The sequence below is a fragment of the Urocitellus parryii genome, chromosome 4, assembly GCF_045843805.1.
Source record: "Urocitellus parryii isolate mUroPar1 chromosome 4, mUroPar1.hap1, whole genome shotgun sequence".
Taxonomy (NCBI): domain Eukaryota; kingdom Metazoa; phylum Chordata; class Mammalia; order Rodentia; family Sciuridae; genus Urocitellus; species Urocitellus parryii.
The window spans coordinates 132,484,444-132,509,432 of record NC_135534.1 but is presented as its reverse complement, the minus strand read 5'-3'; positions in this window follow the sequence as shown (position 1 = coordinate 132,509,432).

Here is a 24,989-nt window from a genome sequence, read left to right as displayed (position 1 = left end):
CAACCCTAAAAATGTTTCACAGTTAAATTCATGTTATTAACAAAAAGAAAATCCATACTTTTAAAATTTGTTTGGTTAAAATGGAAGAAAAGAAGTATGGATCAAAAGAACTGAATTAAACATTGTCATGTTAAATTCTTATGATTTTCCAGGATATTTCAAATAACTCATTATTGTTTGGTAACAGTTTTATTGAGATATAATTCATAATTTATACATCTAAATATACAATGCAGTAACTTTTAGTATATAATAGTTCCCCCTTATCTGCAGAGGAAGCATTTCAAAACTCTAGTAGATTTGTAAAACTGTGAATAGTACCAAATTCCATATATATCACAGTTTTTTTCCTGTAAGACCTGCGGTGTTTCTGCACAGTACCATGGTTAATCTATTTTTTCATATTTTATGTGGTGCTGCTTCTGTATCACTACCTTTGTGCTTTGTGCCATTATTAAGTAAAATAAGGGTTACTTGAACACAAACATTCTAATACTATAAAAATTGACCTAATAACTGAGAAAGCTACTAAATAACCAATGGATAGGTAGCTATATACAACATAGATATTCTATGTGAAGAGATGATTTACATCTTGGGCTGGATGGAATAGGAAGGTATGAGATTTCAATATTTACACATAATGGCCTATAAGTTAGAACTTATGAATTAAGAATACTATTTTGGAACTTTTTATTTAGTATTTTCAGACCATGGTTAGTCACAGGTAATTAAAACTATGTAAAGTTAAACAATGGATGAGGAGGACTACTATATTCATAGCTGTATAACTATCATTTCAATCAGTTATATGGGGCATTTTTATTACCACAAAAATTAATTCTGTATCCTTTAACTGTCATCTGCCAATCTGTGCATGTCCCTAAACCCTAGGCAATCAATTCCTATTTGTTTCCATAGATGGTCTACTTTAGACATTAAATAGAACTATATATATAATATGTGATGTTTATGCTGAGCTTTTCAGTTCTTGTAATATTTGAAAAGTTTTTTCATGTTTTTAAGTATACTTTTAAGTCTATATCTTGGAATTTTTTTAACAACACGTTGTGAAAGACATAGTCAAATCTAAGCTAATCTATTTATTCTATTGATCAGTATACCAAATATATATTATATGAGGAAGCTTAAGGTTTATCATTGGTTATGAAGTATTTATTCTTTAGTATTCCACTTGGGGATTTTCAAAGTACATTGTGCTCTTTAAATAGAACATACACTTTCCTTCATAAGAGTTTACTTTAGTACAGCATGAAATAGAATAGAGTGAAATAGGTTGAATTTGCCTGAAAAGAGTATCTATGGTTATTGAAACTGATTATTTAAATGTATGTTTCAAGAATGCTATTTAACTAAATCTTACTCCCTTATGGAACAGTTCAGCATGCTCTTGAATGCATAAAGTCTGCCTTTGTTGGACACAATTTTGTATTATCTTCTTCCAAAAGTTGGTGATAAAACATGATTCTTAGGTACTGAAGAAATACAAATTTATACTTCACAGCACTTTTTAACAGTTGAGTTACTGCTGAAAAAATTAACAGCTCAGTTTGCTTCATTATGTGTTTAATAATGTAGCTAATGTTCTTTTCCTCCCTTTTGTAGAAATGGCAAATGAAGATTTGCATTCTGGGTAGAGCTTCCTCTAGGGGAAGCAATAGAAGCCTAGACTGACATTCCCTAAACCCCAAACCTTGTTAAAAGTGGTTTCAGTCCTGGGGACCTAATGCACTGATTGCTTCCCTAGAAGGAGTCTCATTGCTTGCTCCATTCGGTCCTGTTACTGAAGGTCTAATTACATCTATTATGCTGTTCAGATTCACAGAAGTTTGGGGAAGAAAATTAGAGGTATTAGAGGATGGGATTGGGGGGCATGCAACACACACACACACACACACACACATTGTGGGTTCTGAGATGCATTGGTGACCAAACTAGAGTATTTGAGAAATTATATCCAAACTATCGAGTGTGTTACTGTAACAAGAGAAAATGGAGATGGTTCCAATTTTGTATGATTGCCCAGGCAACAGGGATCCAATTACACTGTCAAAATCTGAGGTGCTGGAGCTCAAAAGCCCCACAGGACCTCTCTGCCACCAAACACTTTTCCCCCATCTGTAAAAGGGCAAGTAAAGCAGTTTTAATACCATTGTAAAGTGTCGCTTACATTTGGAGCCCCCTGCCCCTGAAACCTATCCTAGCCCACTCTTCCTCTCCATAGGACAAACAGTACATGCTTATGTCATGCTTTTGTGTAGCATGGATGAAGACTGCTATCATGGCCTAATATAGCTCGAAATGGAAAAGAAGAGGGGGCAGAAGGGAGACTCATTATTTTTTAAATGGCTTCAGTTTTCCCATAGGAATCCTATATATCCTACTTAGCAGAAGCTCATTCCAGCACTGATTAAGTGGGAAATACACAGACTCTCAAAAGGTCAGATCTATAATCAGCCGTCCTCAGGGGTTGACATGGAAAACTTCTTAATTCAACTTGAATGTATTGCTATCTTACAACAAAGTGCAGGAAACGGCAGGGAATTGAGAATATGTATATTTTATGAATTTATAAATACATACATATTGTTATATATATATATATATATATGTGTGTGTGTGTGTGTGTGTGTGTGTGTGTGTGTTTGTGTTTGTGTGTGCACACAAGAAAAATTTATTGCCTGCCTATTTATAATAAGTAACCTGGTTAACCTAAAATATTTATATGGCAATCTTCCATATAGTAATTTTCCTATATGCTGTTGATTTGTTTTTATATTTTTAAGACTTTGGAACTATAAAAAAAATCAAGTTTATGTGAGAATGGCTCTGCATTTATTTGTGAGAAACAATTCACAAATTGGAGTCAAAAGGTGTATGATTAAAAAAAGTTTGTAAAAAATCGAATATTAGAAAAAGCAGAAAAACAAATAGAATTCTTAATAAGTTGCCAAACTGTGTAACTGCAGGCCTGTGATAAACACTTCTCTGTGGGAAAAATATACTTGGAGAGCCGGATGGCTTAAGCTGGACAAAGCCTGGTTTCTTGTCTCTTGAAATGCATTTTTACTTATTTTAGTAAAGAATTATTAGTCAATATTTCATTAAAAATGACTTTGGTCAAAAGCTGAAGGTTTTTTACTCATCACACCTAAAAATGCCATCTCTATTTATGTCCTCACATAAATTTGTAGTCATTTCTATCACCTTTATGCTGAGAGCAGCACCCAAATACAAAATGTTAAATCAGTCATGAACCTGCACACTTGCTTATCTGCGTGGAAGAAAATAGATTGTTCCCCTCTTCTCTCCTTATTCCAAGTTGTTATTAAGGTAAGCCTGGAAGAAAATTGACCTTGGAGTTGTCTTGAGCTGTGAGAATGAGAAAAGGTGTGAAACCCTCTCATTTAAACATTATTCCACCTGCCTATTTCCTTAGAGATAACAGTCTTACAGGGGTGATGGGAAGGAAGTAGTATAAGTGGCAGGGTGGCATTTTTTTTTCACTACAAGAGTGGTTTTTTCTTTATCAGAGATTGCAAAAGTGGTTGTCATTCTTATCTTTTCCCACTTCCTGAAGAAGGGAGACCCAGAAGTAGAACAGATTTCCTGCCTCTTCTGCTTATGGAAATCTGGGAGAAACTACCCAACAAGACATTGGAAAAAGGCATCTCCCTCCTTCTGAGTGTGTCACAGTGAGTCAGACAGTGATTCTTCATTTGTGAGAGACACTCAGAGCACAACAGCCATGAAGTGGGAGGACCAGGGTTGAGAAGGCACTGCTCCTAGGAGACAGAAACTTGTCTGCCACTGATACCAGGCAGTGCACATATGGGAATGGATTGGCTGAGAGCATTGGGCATGATTCACATAGCTGGGCCTGAATCCCAGTCATATGACCCTGGAAGCCTAGTGAAGGTTTCTAGGACTCATTTTTCTCAGCTGCACCATGAGATAAAACTTTAAGCTGTTCCAAATGTTTGAGGGATAATTAAAATAACAATAACTGATGAGCACAAGGACTAGCATTATTTAGTGCTCCTCATAAGTTAGCTGCTGGTAAGTTAATGTTGGAAAGCAAAGACATTCTAAAGATAACAAACATTCTTCCTGTCCTAGTCAGCAAAGATGGTGAGGAGAAAGCCTAAATGAACGTGTTTACCAAAAGATGCAAGTGTTTTGGCTAATTGGCTTGTTACCCAAGTGTTTCGATATATTCAGAAATATGTTCATAAGGAAATAATGAAGTCCCTAGAGAAGAACATTCAATGCAGATCACCTTGGGGTGTGCTGCCCTCCCTTTACACACCAAGTGAGGACTGCCTTCTGAGAAAACTGAAGTTAAAAGAATATTTTGGCTGTTTGTTTTGGTGAATTTTGAGAGAATTTCCATCGGTTTTTAAAATAAATTTTATTAGGTACACTTGAGGTTTACAACATGATGTTATTGGGGTGCATATAGATAGTAAAGTGATACTGTATAGTGAAGCTGATTAGCATATCTATAATCTCACATGGTTTTTATGACAATAGCTGCTAAAACCTACTTATTTAACAATATTTAACAATGTAACCTTACTAACTACTGTCCTCATGTTTTACATTAGATCTCTAGACTTGTTTATCTTACATATCTGCTATTTTGTATATTTTACCCACATTGTCCATATTGTCCCCAAACCCCAGCCTCAGTAGCCACTCTTTTATTTTCTATCTCTTTATATTTGACACTTAAAAAACATTCTACTTTTAAATGAAATTATGCAATATATTTCTTTTTTATTGGTGCATGATTGAGTATATATAATGGTGGGATTCACTGTGACATAGCCATACATTCACATAACGTAATTTGATAAATTTCACTCCCAGGTCCTCTCCTTAACTTCATACCCTCTCTTTCCCTTTTCCCCTTCTTCTACTCTACTGCTCTCGCTTCTGTTTTCATGAGGCCCCCTTTAAATGTTTTTTCTCTCTAACTTCCACATGTGAGAGAACATACAATCCTTGGCTTTCTGAGTTGGGCTTGATGCTCTAAAGTTTCATCCATTTTCCTGCAAATAAAATAATTTAATCTTTCTTTTCTTAGAGGGCTACTGGAGATTGAATTCAGGGGCACCCGACCATTGAGCCACATCCCCAGCACGACTTTGTATTTTATTTAGAGACAGGGTCTCACTGAGTTGCTTACTGCCTCACTAAATTGCTGAGGCTAACTTTGAACTCACAATCCTCCTGACTCCACCTCCTGAGCTGCTGGGATTACAGGCATGCTCCACCATGCTCAGACAAATTTAATCCTTCTTTCTGGCTAAATAAAACACCATTGTTATAAATACCACATATTCTTTATATGTTCATCAGTTGACAGACATCTAGGCTGGTTCCATAACTAAGCCATTGTGAATTGTGCTACTATAAACATGGTTATGCATGTGTCATTATAGTAAGCTGGCTTTAATTCCTTTTGGGAAATACTGAGGAATGGTATAGCTGGCTCATATGGCAGTTCTATGTTTAGTCTTTTGAGGAAACTCCATACTGATTTCCTTACTAATTTACTAATGTACTAATTTACATCCCACCAACAGTGTTTAAGTGTCCCTTTCCCCCAATTCCTTGCCAGGATTTGTTGTTATTAGTATTCTTGATGATTCCCATCTAACTGTAGTGGGATAAAATCTCAATGTAGGTTTGATTTGAATTTCTCCAATTGCTAAAGATGCAATATATTTATTTTAGCTTCTGGCTTATTTCATTTAGCATCATGCCTCTCAGCTCTACGTGTGGTGTACCCGTTTGTAGAATTTCTTTCTTTTTAAATGTTGAATAATATTCCATTGTGTATGTGCATTTACATATATACATTCACACACATATATTTGTTACCTTTTTTTAAATCTGGTCTCTGTGAATATTTTAAAGTATTTCTGTCCTGGTTATTGTGGATAATGCTGCAATGGACGTGGAAATGCAAATATTTTTAAGATATGGAGACTTATTTCCTTTAGGCATACGCCCAAAAGAAGAACTGCTGGGTGAAGCACTTAAAATGTTCATATTACCTAAAGAAATATATAGATTCAATGAAATTTCTATGAAAATCCCAATGGAATTCTTCACAGAAGCAGAAGAAACAGTTCTAAAATTCATATGAAAACAAAAAGAAGCAAAATAACACTCAGAAAGTAAAACAAAGCTGGAAGCATCACCCTTTGTGATTTTAAATTATATTACAGAGCTCCAGGAATCAAAACAGCATTGTTCTAGCAAAAAAAAAAAAAAAAAAGGAAACATAGACCAATGGAGCAGAACAGAGACCTCAGAGGGAAATCCAAACATATACAGTCAAACAGTTTTCAACAAGTGCACCAAGAAGAAACATGGGGAAAGGATGGTCTTTTCAATAAATATTGCCAGGAAACTGGACCATGGGACACATGCTAAAGAATAAAATTAGACCCCTGTCATACATAATACACAAAAATATTTTCTAAATGAATAAAACACTTAACTATTAAACCTAAAATCTATAAAACTCCTAGAAGAGAATATGGGGAAAAAATTGGGGGCTTGGACTCTGTGAATGATTACATGTTTTGAACATCACACCAAATGTTCAGACCACAAGAGCAAAAATTTAAAAAATGGGCTATATTAAACTAAAAAGCTTCTGCACAGCAAAGGAAACAATCGATGAAATGAAAGCAAACTATAGACTGAGAAAAATATTGTTAAACCAAATGTCTGATGAAGGGTTAATTTTCAAAATTTATAAAGAACTCTTTCAACTCAACAGTATAAGAACAAATAACCCAGTTCAAAAACTGGTATAGGACCTGAACAGACATTTCCCCAAAGAAGGTATAAAAATGGCCAACAGCTATATGAAAATGTGCTTAATATCATCAGTAAATAGGAAGAGCAATTTAAAACCACATGAGATATCACCTCACATGCATCAGGGTGGCTTTTATCAAAAGGACAAGAGATGACAAATATTAGAAAGGGTGTGTAGAAAAGAAAATCCTAGTATACTGTGCGAATATAGATTGGGTAGTCATTAGGGAAAACAGTATGGATATTCCCAAGGACACTGAAAAGAATGTTTTTTAATAAGTACAAGTATCCAGGCAACATGCTAGTTTTAAACATGTACAGAATTTTTAGGAAGTCCAGGATTCTGAAGTGAGCTTAAGAAGTTTAGATCCTAGGTGTAAAGCAGCATCTGTCAGCCTAAGACTACTGCAAAGAATCCTTGAAAATTCCTCAGCAAATATTCTTACCACACAAAAAGGGAGATAGAGATTCAACTACACTCTGGTTTGAAAAACTTTTGTATTTAATTGATACGGAGATTGCTCACCAATAAAAGCTATAAAAAATACTAAGCGGTCTAATAAAGTTTTTTTATCTGTTATTATATGCCTGACAAAGTAATTATCTATGACTATTAGTGTGTTTAGAGTAAGAATTTTAAAACAGCACTATTTTTTGCTAAATAGGGAAAATATAATGCACATTATCTCTAATCCATGTCTATCAGTACAGTCATTTGAGAAATTAACACTTGTGAATAACAAACCAATTAGTAAATTACATTTTTGAATTTTCTGAAAATAACATTCAGTTATGAAAAGTATAGAGAACAATGAGATTTTTGTTATTTTGTTAATAGAGAAAAATTGCTGAAACACTATTTCTTTATTTGAACATAACATGTTATATTAAAACAAGTCTTAATTTTCATATATTTAGTGAAAGCCTACTATTTATCTAAGAAGTACTGTTCTAAGTAGTGGAATTCAATGGGGAACATACCTTGTAAGATTTATATTCTAGAGGAGAAAGACAAACAATAAGCAGATAAAGAAACAAACAAACAAGGTTGCTTGAGATTGTGGTGAAGGAAATGTGCAACTTTGGACCTAGAAGTGCTACTCTCGGGAAGACTTCTGTAAGGGGCCATTTGAACAGAGCCATGAAGAATGAAAAGGTGCTAGTCATTCAAGAGACATTACGTGATAGAAAAAGCTCAGTAGGTTTGGAGGATGAAAAGATGCCGAGCATGGTGGAAACACAATGAGACTAGTACCTGAGGGCTGAGTATTGAAGGAGGCAGGATCAGAGCCCATAGGTCCTGGAAGCCATGGCAGGGTTAAGGATTTGGAAGCCACTGGTGTGTGTGTGTGTGTGTGTGTGTGTGTGTGTGTGTGTGTGTGTTTGTGTGTGTGTGTGTGTGTTCCAGAGGGGAAGGAGAGAGGGAGGCAGAATTCAGATGAACAATAGAATTATTGGTTTTCATGTTTTGTAATCACCCATATTTGTGTATCCATGCAGAACTACTACAGTTAAGGATCTTAACAGACAGGGAAGCTGCACATCTCAGGGGAATCCCTCCTTTAAAGAAGACATACTAGTAGAGAGAGAGAGAGAGATATGCTTACACACACAGAAATATATGCACACACCTATACAAACACACACGCCACATTTATTTTACGTCTTTCTTTCTGAAGCAGGGTCATGACTTTGCCTAATTTATATTTCAAATTAACAACTTGACCTTGGGATGAACATTGAACTGTAGGAGGGCAAGAGGAAATGGAGAGAATCCAGTTAGGAAGCCAATGTAGTATTTTAGGCACGAGATGATGGTGACTTGAACAGGATAGGGGCTAGGGAGATGGTGTCATAAATGTATGTGGATTATATTTTGTAGGTAGGATTCATGATGGATTGAATGTAGAGTTAAGTCACAGAGAAATTAATGTGGGTTTTGGAACAAAATAGGCAGGGAATAGGGTGGGTGTTTAACATGACAGGCCTTTGTTGCAGCAAAATACTCTGGCCTTCCATAAATCACTGTAGCATGCAACATCAAGAACTCAAAAGGACCAAAAAACTCCATTAGCACTGAACCATAGCATCTCCATAATAGACATATTTAACAAGATGACATTAGTGCTATTCATTTTTCTTGTTATGCACATTTTAGAAAGCAGGCCAAAGGACTATAAAACACTACATATGGTATTATCACATTGTTTCTAAGTACAGGAGAAAAACTGAATTAAGAGCAGCCTGCTTCACTAGGCTGGGAAGAAAATGCACTCCCTGTTTCCTCAAACCTTCAAATCTCCTGTGCTATGTTCTACACATAGTTGCAACAGAATTTCTAATAGTCTGCCTTCATAGCTGTGGTCCAGGACAGAGGTTGATATTGAGGGGTTTTTTTTAATGAGAATTTTTTTTCTTTTTAAATTTTTTTTTTAATATTTATTTTTTAGTTTTCGGCTGACACAACATCTTTGTATGTGGTGCTGAGGATCGAACCCTGGCTGCACGCATGCCAGGCAAGCGCGCTACCACTTGAGCCACATCCCCAGCGAGGGTTTTTTTTTTTTTTAATGGCAATGTTTTTCCAAATTGAATGTGACCTGTAGTGAATATAAAGTTAGTAAAAATTGACTCACATTGGGAACCAAGTAGAATAAAATAGAAAATATCATAGTGTGTCTGCTACAATATTGTTTTGTAAAATCTTTGTTTTTGCACCATGTATATATGGTGGTGTGTGTGTGTGTGTGTGTGTGTGTGTATCACAATATGGGGTGAGGTTAAAACTCCAAGTTAGAAGATTATCCTGGGTACATTCTGCATCTTTATGGTAGGCAGAGGTGGATAAACAGATGTTGGAGATCAAATTACTTGGTAGGCAGTGTTTGTTGGAAAAGAGGTAGAGAACACAAAACTTGTCAAGGGAGTAGGGAAATAAGAGTTGTGTGCAGAGAGTTTTCCAGAAAATCAGATGAAGTTCACAAAATACCAGGCTGTTAGTCAGAGGCATCTTAGTATTTGAGGAAGAGCATTCAAAAAGAACAGTGGAAGGTCCTATTGACAATCTTTGTGTGCCTCAGCTGTGCTGTGTCCACCTTTGGAAACTCCACATTGTAATGGGCTCTCCTAACATCTAAAGAATTTCGAGATGGACACCGGAAGTTTCACCTCTTCCCAATGGAGAATTCAAGAGCCAAGGAATATCACTGCATTTTTATAATTCTGAATCCCCATTTCCTAGGCCAAACCCTATGTATTGGATTTGTCCCATAGAAAATACTTACACTTAATTTCTTCATGTCACTCAGATGAATCCTGTGAGCTTACTGAATGGTCAGAACAAAGCCAATTCTTAAAGCAAAGCAAAAAGAGAAGTCCTGTCAGCTACAGACTGAGCAAGATCTCTCCTGGCAGTGACAAAGGTTTCAAATGGGAAAGAGTTTTCAAAATTTTAAAGTGACCAAAAAAATTGTACGTTTTTCCTCCTCCCAGGATACTGCATTCAGATAGAAGTAACTAATAGAGTACGGGTCAAGTCTCTATGCCCAGCCTTTCTTCTGGAGACTACTGTCTTTTAAACTGGTAAAAGCCATGAGTAACTGTGCAGTAGTCCAGCTATGACCCTGGTACTTAACAGTTGTGATATGCAGTAAAACATTGGATCTTTCCTTTTTTTTTTTTTCAACCCACTTTGAGTGCTATTCTGTCATTGGCTTTTTCAGATAATTCTAATCCTGGATTTGAGGCCACTGTTTACATTTTTAAAACTTTCCTAGATGAATGGTATAGTTTTAAGGATCTTTATCTTGCCTCTCATTATTTCTAATTAAGTCTCTGACCACTTTTTAGTTGTATGCTAAGAGAATGTGTGACGTGGTTATTGGAGTCAGCACAAGGGAAGAAATATGTTAAGTATTTTAATTAGTAAATAGAACAAATCAAGCATTCTGCATAGTGTTGGGTGTTTCAGGTTAAGGGGATATCAACAGACAAATATGCTTTGAAAAGGGAAAATGGAATGGTTTACACATTACATATCTGGTAAACAAATTGTCTGAGAAATAATTAGAGAAAATAAGAACTCATTTTGTTCAGAAATAAAATGCAAATCCCTATTATCTTGCTGGCTCTGGATTAATATCTGAAGATATAGCAAAAGCTTTGCTAAGAAAATTCAAAGAAAAGAAAAGCTGTTAGGGATATCTGAAGGTAACCATCATATATTTTAAGGACATTTATGTAGAAAGAGCATAGATTAAACTTCCTATATCTCCATTTTCTTATTTACTAAAATAAGAAGGGGGAAGGAGAGGATAGTGATACCCTAACTATACTGATACTGTTTGGCAGAGATGGTCCAGATTTTGTGAGGCCTAAAGCTTATATAATGTGGGGACCCTTTTTAAGAAATAAAATTAGATATGAAAATTAATATTTATAAATAATAATATTTTAAAACATTGATGTTACCCAGTTAGGCCTGTTTTGCTCACCACATAGTTTTTCAATCACTGAAACTTGCAAGAGACAGTTTATCCAAGAGGTTTCAATTTTGAAGACACAGAATCTCCAAATCTGAAATACACCCCTCCTGAGACTAGAGATTATGAGTATTTATGGGCTAGAGAAACAAGGTGGTCTAAGGTAGGGGAAAGGTGATTGGAATGAGGGAGAAGTAAAGTAATAATTGATCTACACATTCCTAGTCAAATTTCATAGCTCTTTGGAATGTGTGTTCAGAAAATGCAAGTGTTAGCATGATCTGAGCATGCATTTTTCCACCCTCTGATGTCAAAAGCCCACCCATAAGACATATGAACAGGTCCAAGTGATGGGTCAGTAGTCTTTACCAATTTAAGATAGACAAAAGTAGGCTCCAACTTTCTGAAAATCGGCTTAAGCAATTGTTACCAATGTGACCATACATAACAGAGATGCTTTCTACAAATGAACCTAATGGGAGAATACTGCTTACCTAGATGACCTCTGAAATTAGTGATAAAAGAAAATAACTAAAACCAAGTGAAGTCGGAGAGTTATTCAGGTTGCCTCTTTGTTTCATTGGCAAATGCTAGAAATATTTCAAAGTCCAATAAAACAAATCATAGTTTTTTTTTCAATCAATTAACTGCCATACTCATACTTCTATGATATTTTTTAACCTACATTTTGGAGCATAGTCTCTGAAAATTTTTCACATTACAATTATAAATTTCTGAGTTAATATACAAAAGAGAATAAAAAGATACAGGGAATATAAATTTGCTTCTCTTTCTTCTAGCATAGCTTTTAATTATTGATGGTTCAGAATTTTTTTCCCACAGGACAGCATTTGATGCTGTACATTTCCAGCCCCCTTTCTTATCACTATCACATATGTAAATGAGAAACTTTAATATAGATGTGACTTTGATTTATAATTTTTTTCCTTGCAGCCCTCACATATCTGCAGAAAGGCTTTAAGTAGATCTTGATTGCCCCTATTTCCCATCCCCTTGTACAGAAGATATGTTAAAGAGTCTTCTGCCCACATATTAACTGGAGAAATTCTGTTTTCCCCAGCTTTAAAAAGGGCTTTTGCACTTGCAGGGTGTAGCAAGAGTGAGCAGAGAGGGAAGTCTGAACTGGGTACAGGCACTACCTGAAGATGATTTAGAAATAAAAATCAAACAAGTAATAATTGGTCTGCTTTTTATCATCACCATGTGCCAACAATTCTAAACAATGTTAATAAAAAAATACTCCTCCAACAAAAGGCTTTTGTTACTCTGAGTTCAGAGTAATTGTTGCAGTTCCTCTTAGGTTTTAAAGATTGATATGTAAGTTTCAGATCAGCACTTTTATTACCTATATTTCAATAAACATTGTATTCTGCATGAAGTTAATTTGGAAAACTACCATCTTCCAATACATGTGGACTCAGTTACATGTATTGGTTTCTTTAGAAAATTTTTAATGGTTCTGAACCATTAAAATCTTGCTTTGCACGTAGTCTCTGTCTCCAAGAACAGTGGTATTGCACTTTCCTATGGGTAAACACATTTGAAATGTTAGTAGAGTGTAAAAATGAAGAAATAGAACTTGAGTTGCAATAGTTTTGTCATTCTATGTTTTCACTGGGAGATTCATTTCTATTTAAAATGTAAAACAGTGATGTAAATTGCAAACTACATATACTATTTTTGTTCAGTAAGTGGAAATTTAAGTTCATTGGAGATAGTAAAATATATTCTTTTATTTAAAATCACTTTAAAAAAACAAAGAACAGTTCACAAGTAATAGTTACTCATTAGCATATTATTATTATTATCATCATCATTATTGATAGTTTGATCAAATAAAGGAGAGGGGTTGTGAAAAAAAATAGTCTGTTCTAGAGGTCCAGTATGATAGGTACACCAAAATACAAACCAAGTTTGGAAATCACTGGAGTACAGAACCATGCCATAGAACTGGAGGTGGGAGAATGAGACATAATTTTAAAATCAAAAGTTTTGCTCCCCTATTTCAGCCTCAAGAAATGCCTTTCTAAACAACTAATATTATCCAAAATTAAAATGGGCTTCCTGAGAGGAAGGGGTCTTCCAGGGAAATGAAGCAGAGGCTGAAGTACGACTTCTTGTGTGGAACACAACGTAAAAGAAAAAAAAAAGGTAATGTTTAAATACTCAAGATCCTGCCCATGACTTTGTGATAGATTGTTTAACTTTAAAATATATAATTCACAAATTATAATTGCATATATTCTTGTGAAATAATAATTAAATATATTTAAGATGCACATGATTTGATATACATATACATTATTCAATGATTACCAAAGTCAAATTAATTTGTATTTCCACAAATTAATTTGTACAACCACAAAGTAATTAGAACTCCACAACCCCCAGAGTTACCATTTATATGTGTGTGTGGGGGGGTGAGGTATGTATGTGCATGTTCACTAGTATAAGCATATGTGGTACTTACACCATTTTATCAAATTTCAAGTAAACAATAGACTATTAAGTATAGTCACCATATTGTATATCAGATTCCAAGGACATATTCATCTTGTGAAAGTTTCATCTTGTGAAAGTTCTCCATTTTCCCCCATCACCTAGAGCCTAGCAACATTGTTCTTCTCCTTGCCTCTAGGAGTTATTTTTAAAAATTTTGTTTTTGAGTTAGATCAGGTAGCATTTATCTTACTGTGTCTGACTTGTTTTACTTAGTATAATGTCCTCTAGGATCACCTAGTTGTTGCACATGGCAGAATTTTCTTATTAGGGCTGAGTAGTATTTTATCATTGGTGTGTGTGTGAGGGTGACTTTTTCTTTATCCATTCACTCATCAGTGGACACATATATTGTTTTTATAACTTGGCTGTTGTAAATAATGCTGCAATTAATGTGTAAGTAAAAATATCTTTCTGAAATACTGACTGATCTCAGTTTTTTTTAAAATAAGTTTGGGTGCCTATAACTTCCCCTATATTTGGGAAGTTTTCCGATAGTATTTCTTTTAATAAAATTTTTCCCTCACATAATTTGTTTACTTGTATGTTTGGTGGCACCCCTTTAAGTCCTTTTGCCTCCTTCATTATTTTTCATTTTTGTTTTCTGTTTGTTCTTCTAATTGGCTAATTTCAAATAATTTGTCTTCAAGTTTACTAATTCTTTCTTTAGCATGATGGAACTTGTTATCAATGTTCTCTATTAAAATTTTCAATTCTTTCATGACATTCTTCAGCTCTAGAATTTTTGGGTTTTGATTTCTATTTCTTTATTAAACTTCTAATTTTGTTTTTGTAGTAGTTTCCTAATTGTTTAGTTGTATGTTTTCTTGCATCTCATTGAATTCTTTAAGATGATTATTTTGCATTTCTTTTAAAATAATCTGCAGCTGAGAACATAGGAATCAATTTTCTTCCAATGCATTCCCAGAATATATATATATATATATATATATATATATATATATATATATATATATATTTTACCTCTGACCACCAAAATTCATGGTGATCTCATTCCACCAGCAACCAGTCACTCAATGCTATAGCAGGCACCAGTTGGGTATCTTCTAATTCATTTCAAATTTGACACTATCTGGAGATGTCATTAGATACCACAGACAGTACCCACTTTAGATACCAATCTCAAGGCCAAGGTTATTTTACCTGTGCATCTAACCAACTGACTATACATCAGGCCCTCCTTGGTTTAGATTAATTTGCTAAAACAGTTAACAGGACTCAGAAAACACTATATTAACATTGGTTTATTAAAAAGAATATTATAAAGTATAGTTAAAGAGATGCATAGGTAAAGTTATGTAGGAAGAGGAGCAGTGTTTCCATACCCTCTCTAGGTTTGCCACCTTCCAGAAACCCCATGTGTTCAGCTATCTGGAAGGTCTCCCAGCCAATTTTTTTTCAGGTTTTTAGAGAGATTCCACTACATATGTATAGTTCATTGAATCATTAGGTATAGCAATCAATTCTACCTTCAGACCTCTTCCCATTCCAGGAGATTGATGAAAAGTGCTGAATGTTCCCACCCTCCAAACACATGGTTGATTACTCTGGCAACTAGTCCCCAATCTATGGTTCTCTAGGTACAAAAAAATCATCTCATTAAAATAAGTTCATATATGTTGGAAAGGGCCATCTTTTGCCAATTTTTACAGTAAATCTGTTGCAGGAATCTATGATGAAAGGCTAAATATTTTTTTAAGAAACACCCTTCTTGCTCTAGTCATTTAGAAAATACAAGGATTATGAGAGTTATATGCCCAGAACTACTGTAACTATGGAATATACACACATGCACGCACACTCACACACACACATAACCATACACACACACATATATGTACGGATATGTGTGTGTGTGTGTGTGTGTATACCATAACTTCATACTGTAAGTCTCTACTTTGGGAGATGTTTGCTGAGCTTTGTTAGTTTCATTTGAGGGTATCATGTTTACCTGATTCTTTATTATCCATGTAGCCTGGTATTTGATATGTATTCATTTGAAGAGGAAAACACTTTCAGGCTTTATAGACTGTTTTTGACAGATGAAGAGCTTTTTCATTTCTTTGGGTTCTCAGGCTAATATAATTGCCTCTTAGGATCATGGTCAAATGAGTTTGGAGCCAGGTTATGTGGCTGCTGCTGAGTACACGGTGGAGTCCATGATGGACAGGCATGAATCCTGCCTGTTCCCTGGTTTATTGCCTCTATAACTGGTCAGTAGGGCTGCTGCTGAGAGTCCCTTTAAGGGTTTTCAGATGCAGGCCTGTTGTTAGGTACATGAGTAGGTGTGGTTTCTTCTGGATTCCTGAGAAGGATCTTGCTAGTTTACTCAGTACATTCCTGAGCAGGCAGTACTGGCCCCATTCTGTAGCTGACAGGGGCTGGAAGAAAGTCACAGGATTATTTAAAAGTTCACATCCAAGACTGAGGTCTACAGTCCTGCTTCGGGGGACACAGATAGATGTGTGACTTTCTAGAACCCTAGGCAGGCAGTACTATTCTCAGACCACAGAGGAGAGAGATATGAGCTGAGTTATAGAGCCATCTTAAGACTCTTATTTTGAGTGAAGTCTGTGGCCTGCCTGCAAAGGCATGAACAGTTGTCTCCCTCTGAGTTTCTGGGTGAGCAGGACTGGTTTCAGATTATAACTGAGAAGAGCTAGAACTGAGGCAATTTCTTGGTCTATGGAACAAACTTTGGCAAGCCTGCCTCCAGGGACTCAAAGAAGTATGTCTCTCCCTCTGGGTCCCTGTGCAAGCTGACCAGGCTGGGAGAGGCTAGAGCTCACTTATTATTATACTACTTCATTTTTTTTTATTGGTTGTTCACAACATTACAAAGCTCTTGACATATCATATTTCATACATTAGATTGAAGTGGGTTATGAACTCCCAATTTTTACCCCAAATACAGATTGCAGAATCACGTCGGTTACACATCCACAATTTTACATAATGCCCTATTAGTAATTGCTGTATTCTACTACTTTTACTACTTCAGATTCCACAGCTGGGATCAAGGTTGACAGATTTGTCAACCCAAGGCACAATGGGTATGGCTTCTCATAATTCACTTGGTGAATGGTTCTGATAGCAAGATCATGGTCAGTTGAGGCTATAGGTGAGTCCACAGGGGTCTCATTTCCAAGTATGGAGACTGGACCATATCCAATGAACTTGCTACCTAGGTGTGGATCTATCTTTCAAAATGGCTTTCTTAAGTCTTGGGTTCTGCTAGGTTTTCACAACCTCTTACCTAAATCCCATAGCTTCCACAAAGGCCTTTTTGTAGATGGCTGCAGTTATTGTTGCTGTGGAGATTTATAATCTGGAGGCCTCTTATTTGACCATATTGCTATCTCTGCCTTTATTCTCTGTAATATTTCTGCCTAGCCAATATATATTTGTTATCCACTTCCACATAATGAATGTCCTAACATTTAGTATCTTTAAACCACAAATATTGTCTCTTAGTTTCTTTTGAGTAGGAATCTGGGTGTAGCTTAAGCTGCTTGGTTCTGGTTCTAGGTCTCTCAAGATGATGCAATTAGGCTGTGATAGGAACTATAGTCTTATCTGAAGGCTTAATTGGGGAAGGACCTGCCTCTACACTTATGCAAGTGACTTTTGGCAGACATTACATAGAAGTAAACAATATTTTATATTTTATTGTAACACAGCCATAATTCTTAGTTTACATCTTATCTATAACTGTTTTCATGCTTCAGTAGCAGAATTGAATTATGGGGGTCTATTAATCATGTGTTCTTATTTTCTGTATTCCTGAGGTTCTGATATCTGAGGCCTTGCGGACTTGAGAGGGACAGCCCCTTCTGGGGTTAACTAAATCCAAGAGATAGTAAATGACTTAAAAAAGCAAACAATAGAGTCCTTTCCTTGAATTCTATGCTCTGGGACTCTACCCTATACAAGTCAGAGCCAGTTATAGACAAATAGAACATTCCAGAACCTACCTAAGTTATTCAAGCAGTCCAATCTTAAGCTTGAATATCATGTTTCCCTTCCTTCATACGTTCTTTTCCTTGAAAACCACAATAAAGGGTTTTGTCTGCAGTTCCCTCCTCTCTTTCTGCCCACTCATCTCTACATGGAACTTCCTCATATTGCTTTATGTAGCATGCTAGGCCTCTTTTCTTTCTGTTAAGAATATCTGCTTGGGAATATAATCTTTAGGAGGTCATCCGACTGTACAGTTTCTTTCCCTCTTGAGCTATGATATCACCACAAGTTGCCATGGAAATGATTATGATGGCACAAACAAGGGATTATGACTTCATGCCAGGAAGAAGCCATGGAAAGCCCATTATTTTTTTTAAAAAATGTGTTAACTTTATAGCTTATTTTAAAATAAGTGGGAAGAAAGTAATTTCAAGAAAAAAACCCTCTAGTTTATTTTCTCCAAATATTGTGTTTCAAAATAGTCTTTAACCTGATTTATAAGAATTTGTACCATTTAATCTATGATTTTTCTGAGTCAAACTTTGCCAAACTTTGAGGGACCTTTTATTCAACTTATTTAAACTCTGTCCATGTCTATAGACAGTGGGTGATAGAATTGTGAGTGAGCCGATTTTGCCATTTCATTAATGATAAATACCAATCTCTGTAGTCATACCAATCACAGGACAATCCCTAGAGATCATTAAGAGGGCAAAATAAATGGATTGAGAGAGCTGAATTTCACGTGTTTCATAAGTATACACAGCCTTCATCTAAAATAAATATCATAGCACTGAGTGACTCATATTAATTTGAATTCTGCCGCATAAAACATGATCTAAGAGTCAGCTTCCAGAATGGCAATATTATTTATTTCAGAGAGAAAATGCCACATGGAGAGTGATCCCCTAGGCCGGGATTCTGGGTTTAACTAGTCCTTAGCGTCAGTCTTTAACATTGGGCAACTCATGGAACCTCCTAGTGTCTCTATTTCATGTGAACAGTGATGGTAATAGGAAAATCAGTACTACAATTGCTGCCCAGGGATCATATAAGAAATAATAAGATAGTGTCTATAGAGCATTCAGAAGCCCTTAGACAAAATAAGAATGATAACTAAGAAATATTTAAGATATTTAAAATTAGACTCCCATTTAAGTTTTTTAAAGGTAATCTATGGAAGTCTGATTTATTCTTGAGAAATCCAAACGTTGTAGAAAATAATCAATCTTGCTCCACTACAGAATTTTAATAATCCAATTATCTTTATCAATTGTGAGACTGATTCTGACAAATAAAATGAATTTCTGTTTAAAATGAGAAACTCAAAGGAAATTTTGTTAGGCAATAATGGTAAAATTGTAATTCATTTCTCTGCCAATATTATTGTTGAATAATAATATTATTATTAATATTATTAATATGACTTTTGAATAATAATACTATTATTATTCATCCTTCAGTATTCATATTTTAAAAATTCATCCAGTGAGTTCTTAGTGTGCATTATTTTGTTTTGTTCTGAGAAGCTGTTTTTTTTCTAAATGCAGAATAACCCAATACATATGAGCAATATTTTTATAAAAATGTTATCATATATCAACTGTTTTTAATGGTACTAACAAAGGATGACCAGCATAAACTCACTGTGTGGTTTTCTAGCAACCTGAGTCTTATTGAAACAGTATATTTAAACACTAGTTATATTTTAAGATCAAATAAATAGCTATTTAAAAATCAGGGTGCAGATACCTAATTAACATAAAATATTTCATACAAAATGTAACTTAAGAATTATATATAATCTAATCTGTGTATGTTTTGAATATTACTAAAAATTCCTTGTGAATTCTTATGTATACTTATGCAGAGGGATGTCAAGAATTTTCTACTTTCTTTAAACAACCTCTGTTAAGGTTCATACCCAAAGAATAAATAGATACTCCCTAATCAGCAAAAATAAAGCTAATTTTCATTTTAGAAATTATAACAAATTTTTATCTTTCTGCTTCTCAGGATCTTTTTAAAAACATGGTTGAGATGATGAATTTAGTAGAACAACTATATATAACAATAATATACAGTATATACTAAAGTGAAAGAAACAATTTTGAATATTTTCAATTTAAAGCAATGTTAAAATTCCTTGAGGAGATATATAGGTGTTACCTGATTTAAACAATGTATATGTAATGTATATGCATATGAAAACATCACTTGGAACTCCGTAAATATGTACATTTTTATGTTTTTATGTAGCAGATAAAAATAAATTTAAGTTAAAATTTTTTAAGGAATAATGAATTTAAAAACACTTGACAATTGAAAATTACTCCACAAATTCATTGTTGGTGATATTATATTTCAAATTTCAAACCCTTTAAGAGAAAGGACTATTGCTTTGTCCATTTGAGAAATATTCTTGCATTGCAGCTATGTAAAAATATTTTCTTCTTTTGGAAAGCAACCTCAAATCCCTTTACATGAACTGAAAAAAAGCACAACACATTTTCTTTGCACCTCAGATATCACAGATGGAAAACTGTCATTTTGCCTCACTATTTTCTATGCTAAAATGATTTTTAAAATGTGGCAAATGGCTAATCTATGCCTTAAGAAAATTTATGCTTTTAAATATTTTTGCTTGCAAGTCACTACTTGTGAATGAACAAATTTCTGTCCAGTGATCACTATTTCTTAATGAACTGAGTACCCAAATGTCAACAAAAGTTTATTCACAATTAAGCCCAGAAGTCTGTGATTCATTTATATAACATCTGTTCTTAAATAAGCCAATCTGTATTGTTCTCCATTTGATCAGACTGCTACCATATATTGATGAAAATCTTATATAACAACACATTCTATTTTCTGATATATAAATCTAAAATATAGAATAAAGGGATAAAATACCATTTTAATATTTCATGGTGATTTTAGAGTGACTATATGATCATTATAATCAATAAAACATATAATCAATAAAACAAGTAATAATGAAGCCGACAATACCAACATCTACCTGCAAATAAGACCTCAATGTAAATTTTAAAAAAGAAAACTCTATTTCAGTTATTAGAATTTTTAAAATGTAGTACTAGTAATACCAGCTTCTAGCTCTTCAGGAAATGCAGACAGACATCTTGTTTCTAAAGGAAGCTGTTCTAGCCAGTTCTCTCTTATCACAGGATTTTGCTTTTCAGCATGTTGTTGTTCTTGAGGACTACAAGCAACAAAGAGAGGAGCACTGAGTCAGTCCTAAGACACTTGGAGAATCATCCTGCATGAATATTTTCTTAGCTGATCAACTCAGATTTATAAATACCTTTTTTTTTTGAGATCATGAGCTATTAAAGTTACCTTATATACCAGTTTTGACTATGCTTTGCTGGTCCTACTATCTTTAATTCTTGCTAGGTAAGTCTACCGACCTTATATTGCTCTCCATATTGTTTTAATAGTGATTTTTGCTAGCCCTAAAAAAATGTGAAGTTGCAAAGTTATCTTCCTGACAATCTCCACCCCAAAAATACAACAGGTGGAGGTTGAGTGGAGGAAAACCAAAAGTTTAGTTTTAAATATTTTAGCTTTTTGTAGGCATCCAGTTGATGAATACAATAGGCTATATAGAAACCGATTCAGAGCAACAAGAAGACAGAAGCTGAGACACATCAGTGTCCAAATTTTGATTTTTCCAGCATGTGAAAACTGACCTATGGGTTTTCAGAGTTTCATAGCTATCAGCAATGGAGTCTTGCATTCAAGTACCAAAATTGCTACTGCTATTAACAGTGTTTTTCCTAGCAAAAAAAGCAATATGGATTGGATACTTCTGGAAAACTTAAAAAAGTGAAAATGATTAAAAATAAAGATATAGAAGAAAATAAAGATACTATAAAATATATAATGTCTCCAAATAAACAGTCCCTCATCAGTTGTACAAATCAATCTTGAGTCATTAAAGACTGCTCAGATGTGATAGTGTTCTGGAATCCTATGCTTCAGAATAATTGCTGATATACATTATAGATTTTACTTGCTTATCTAAGGATGGGCTGATTGAAGGCACTTCAAAAATAACATCTGGGGACTTTTCTCTAACTGGTGGCCTTACCTAGGCAAAAGTTCATCACTGACTCATAATAGTCTCAGAGACCAGACTTTAGGAATCTGAATTCTTCTTGAAAGAATGGATTTCCCAGACATGATTGGGAATCTGCTCAAACTCCTCTGTGGAGACAGAAACCTGAAGGTTTTGAGACACTGATGATGTCCAAATCAGTGCCTCAGATTCTCTTTTCTTGTTGCTCCAAATTAGTCTCTAAATGACATTTTGTATTCATCAACTGGATGCCTACAAGAACCTAAAATGCTTAAAACTAAACTTTTAGTGATCCTCTATTCAACCTCTACCTATTCTAATAATAATAATGTAAGACGTTTTAGTATCATATAAATTACCTCAATTTTTCAAACTTCATTATCTTTGTCTGGAAAATGGTGACCATGACTAATTGTATCTTTACAGAGGCTTATAAAAGTTTAATGGGGTAATGGATATAAAGAGCTGTGTTGTAAGGCCTGACAACAGGCTCACTATGTATTAGCTAGTGGATCTAGTGGTAGAGGTGGGTGATCTCCTCCCTTCTATTTTTGCCAAATAGCATATCATCTATTCATTTGTTCCTGAAGTAAGAATGTGAGGCCACATTTATAAGAATCCTGTTGTGGTTATCTCTATTTCTGGCATAGCAATTATCTGCTGTTTGTCAAGTGATTGGATTCATAAAAATTGCATTACTTGTTTTTTATACTGTATAGTCATTTATATTTGATATTAAGCTTCTTTTATGTCATCTGTTTATTTTTAGCTTCACAACATCTTGTATGGCAGGTAACACAGACATCAGCATCTTCATTCTCTAAAAAAGGATGATGATAGATTAAATGACTTATCTAAACTCACATAACAATTAAATGGCAGATGTTAGAAATGACTTTTTGACTCTGAGTATATTGTGCTTTCCTCATTATGTTAAGAACACAACCATCTTTATGCAAATTATAATCTTGAAAATTTAATTCCCATAGGTCTGTGAATAAGAACATGAGAATAAGCTGAGATGGAAATAATAGCCAGCATAGTTTAAAAAAGATATACTTAATAATTTCCCAAATAATGATTTTATCTAAGGTCAAAATGGTCTGTGATATTCCAAAAAGCTGGCTTACCATAAAAACCTATACTTAATAATTTCCCAAATAATGATTTCATCTAAGGTCAAAATGGTCTGTGATATTCCAAAAAACTGGCTTGCCATAAAAACCAAGTTTTGTATAAAACACAAAGACTTATCATTGTCTTCTAGGCTGGTGGCATATCTTCTTCAGAGCTAGTATGAATTCCTTTAAGCTCAGAGAGCATGACCATACGATAGTTTTCACAACTGTGCAGACTATGTATATATTTATTGCTCACAAAGGAAACCAAACTGAGTGTGAGGTGGATCAGAGAATATAGTAATCTGCATCTGAATTTCCCATGTGAGCATGACATCCAGGTTTGATGAGACTGCCCTGATTCTGTGTGATAGGAAATGATTTGTCCTTTGAAAAGCTGAAAGGGTTCAACTGAACCCCCAGGCACTCCCAACCAAGCACAGCAAGTATCAAGAAGCGTATTCTTTGAATCTTTCCATACAGGGAGTACCACAAACTTCACATTCTGGTACATGTACACATTTCATTTTGGGTATGCAATATGGATCAGAGGACAAGAGATAGTTCAAAATTTCCAGAGTTGGTAACTTATTCCTTAGCTTCCCCTGATGACTGTACCCAAAATGAGGGAAGTATGCTGTCATCTTATGCTTGGGAATGCAATAGAAGATAAATGTTCCCTCAGGAAAGCTGCTGGTTATATAACATAAGTTGGAAGACAGAAGCCTCTGGTAGAGTAGGCAAAAGACCACAGCCGCAGTCACAGTGGGGTGAATGATATTAGGGCTGCAGACAAATTATAAGCTCTAAATAATGGCTATGGGATGAAAACAGAAGCAATACAGTGGGGAGATCGAATAGAAAACAAAACCTATTTCTTCCTTTAGGAGGGAGGTTTGAAGGAAAATGAGCACAAACCATTTTAATGAATTGGTAGGACCCTAAGAGAGCATATGTGTCCCCCTCCTTTCACTTTCAAATGATTTTCTTGTTGGAAGCACACAGAAAAAAAGAAAAAGATGAATGTGGAGGCTTTGGGGAATTTCCATTAATATGACAGATTGGATGCACCCAGGGTCCCATGATCTTATTTTTTGACAAGTTTCTATGAGACATGCAAGCATGTTGTCAGGTTACTCCTTTTAACAATGGAAAAGCATTTCTTTCCTTGCAAATGTCAGGCATATTGAAGTACATAGAGACCACTATCTCTTTCTAAAGCAAATCCTCCCCTCCCTGCTTGCTTTTCATTAGAGCAAAATTCTTGTGTATTTTGGAAGTGAAAGACTAAGGCTGACTGGAGGGTAAGCCTGCTAATACATACATATGGAACAATTTAGGCCACCCTGGTATCATCTTGTATTTGAAGTGCACATGTTTTGTTGATTGAAGGTAAATTAGAAGAGTACATATCCCCCCCGCCAAATAGTGTGCTGTGGCTGTTGTCTGCACAGCCTTTTAATGATTCTTATCGACACTTATTTATATTTAATTATTTTTAAAACTTAAAAACTTTATCAAGTAAAAGTGCTTCCCAATTTTAGAGCAACCTGAAATTTTCTTTTTTTTTATTGCTTGTGAAATAGTCACATTTAAAAAGTGTTGCCAGTAATGAGAATTCAGAGTGTTTTTTTATGGTTTCCTGGTGTTTTCAGGGGATAGTACATACTTTTTCACAACCCCAGGGCATTTTTAGGAGGCTTTCTCTCATTTTTTGGCTGTCAAAAGACAGCCTAGGTAAAATACTTATTTTATGGGAAGAGAACATGGGGAGTGAATCTAGACAGCAGTGGATCTAGATTCATCCACAGCCCAGAAAAGAAACACTGGGGGACCTGGGTATAGTGGTGAACACTTGTAATCCCAGCATCTCTGGAGACTGAATCAGGATGATCTTGAGTTCAAAGCCAACCTCAGCAAAAGTGA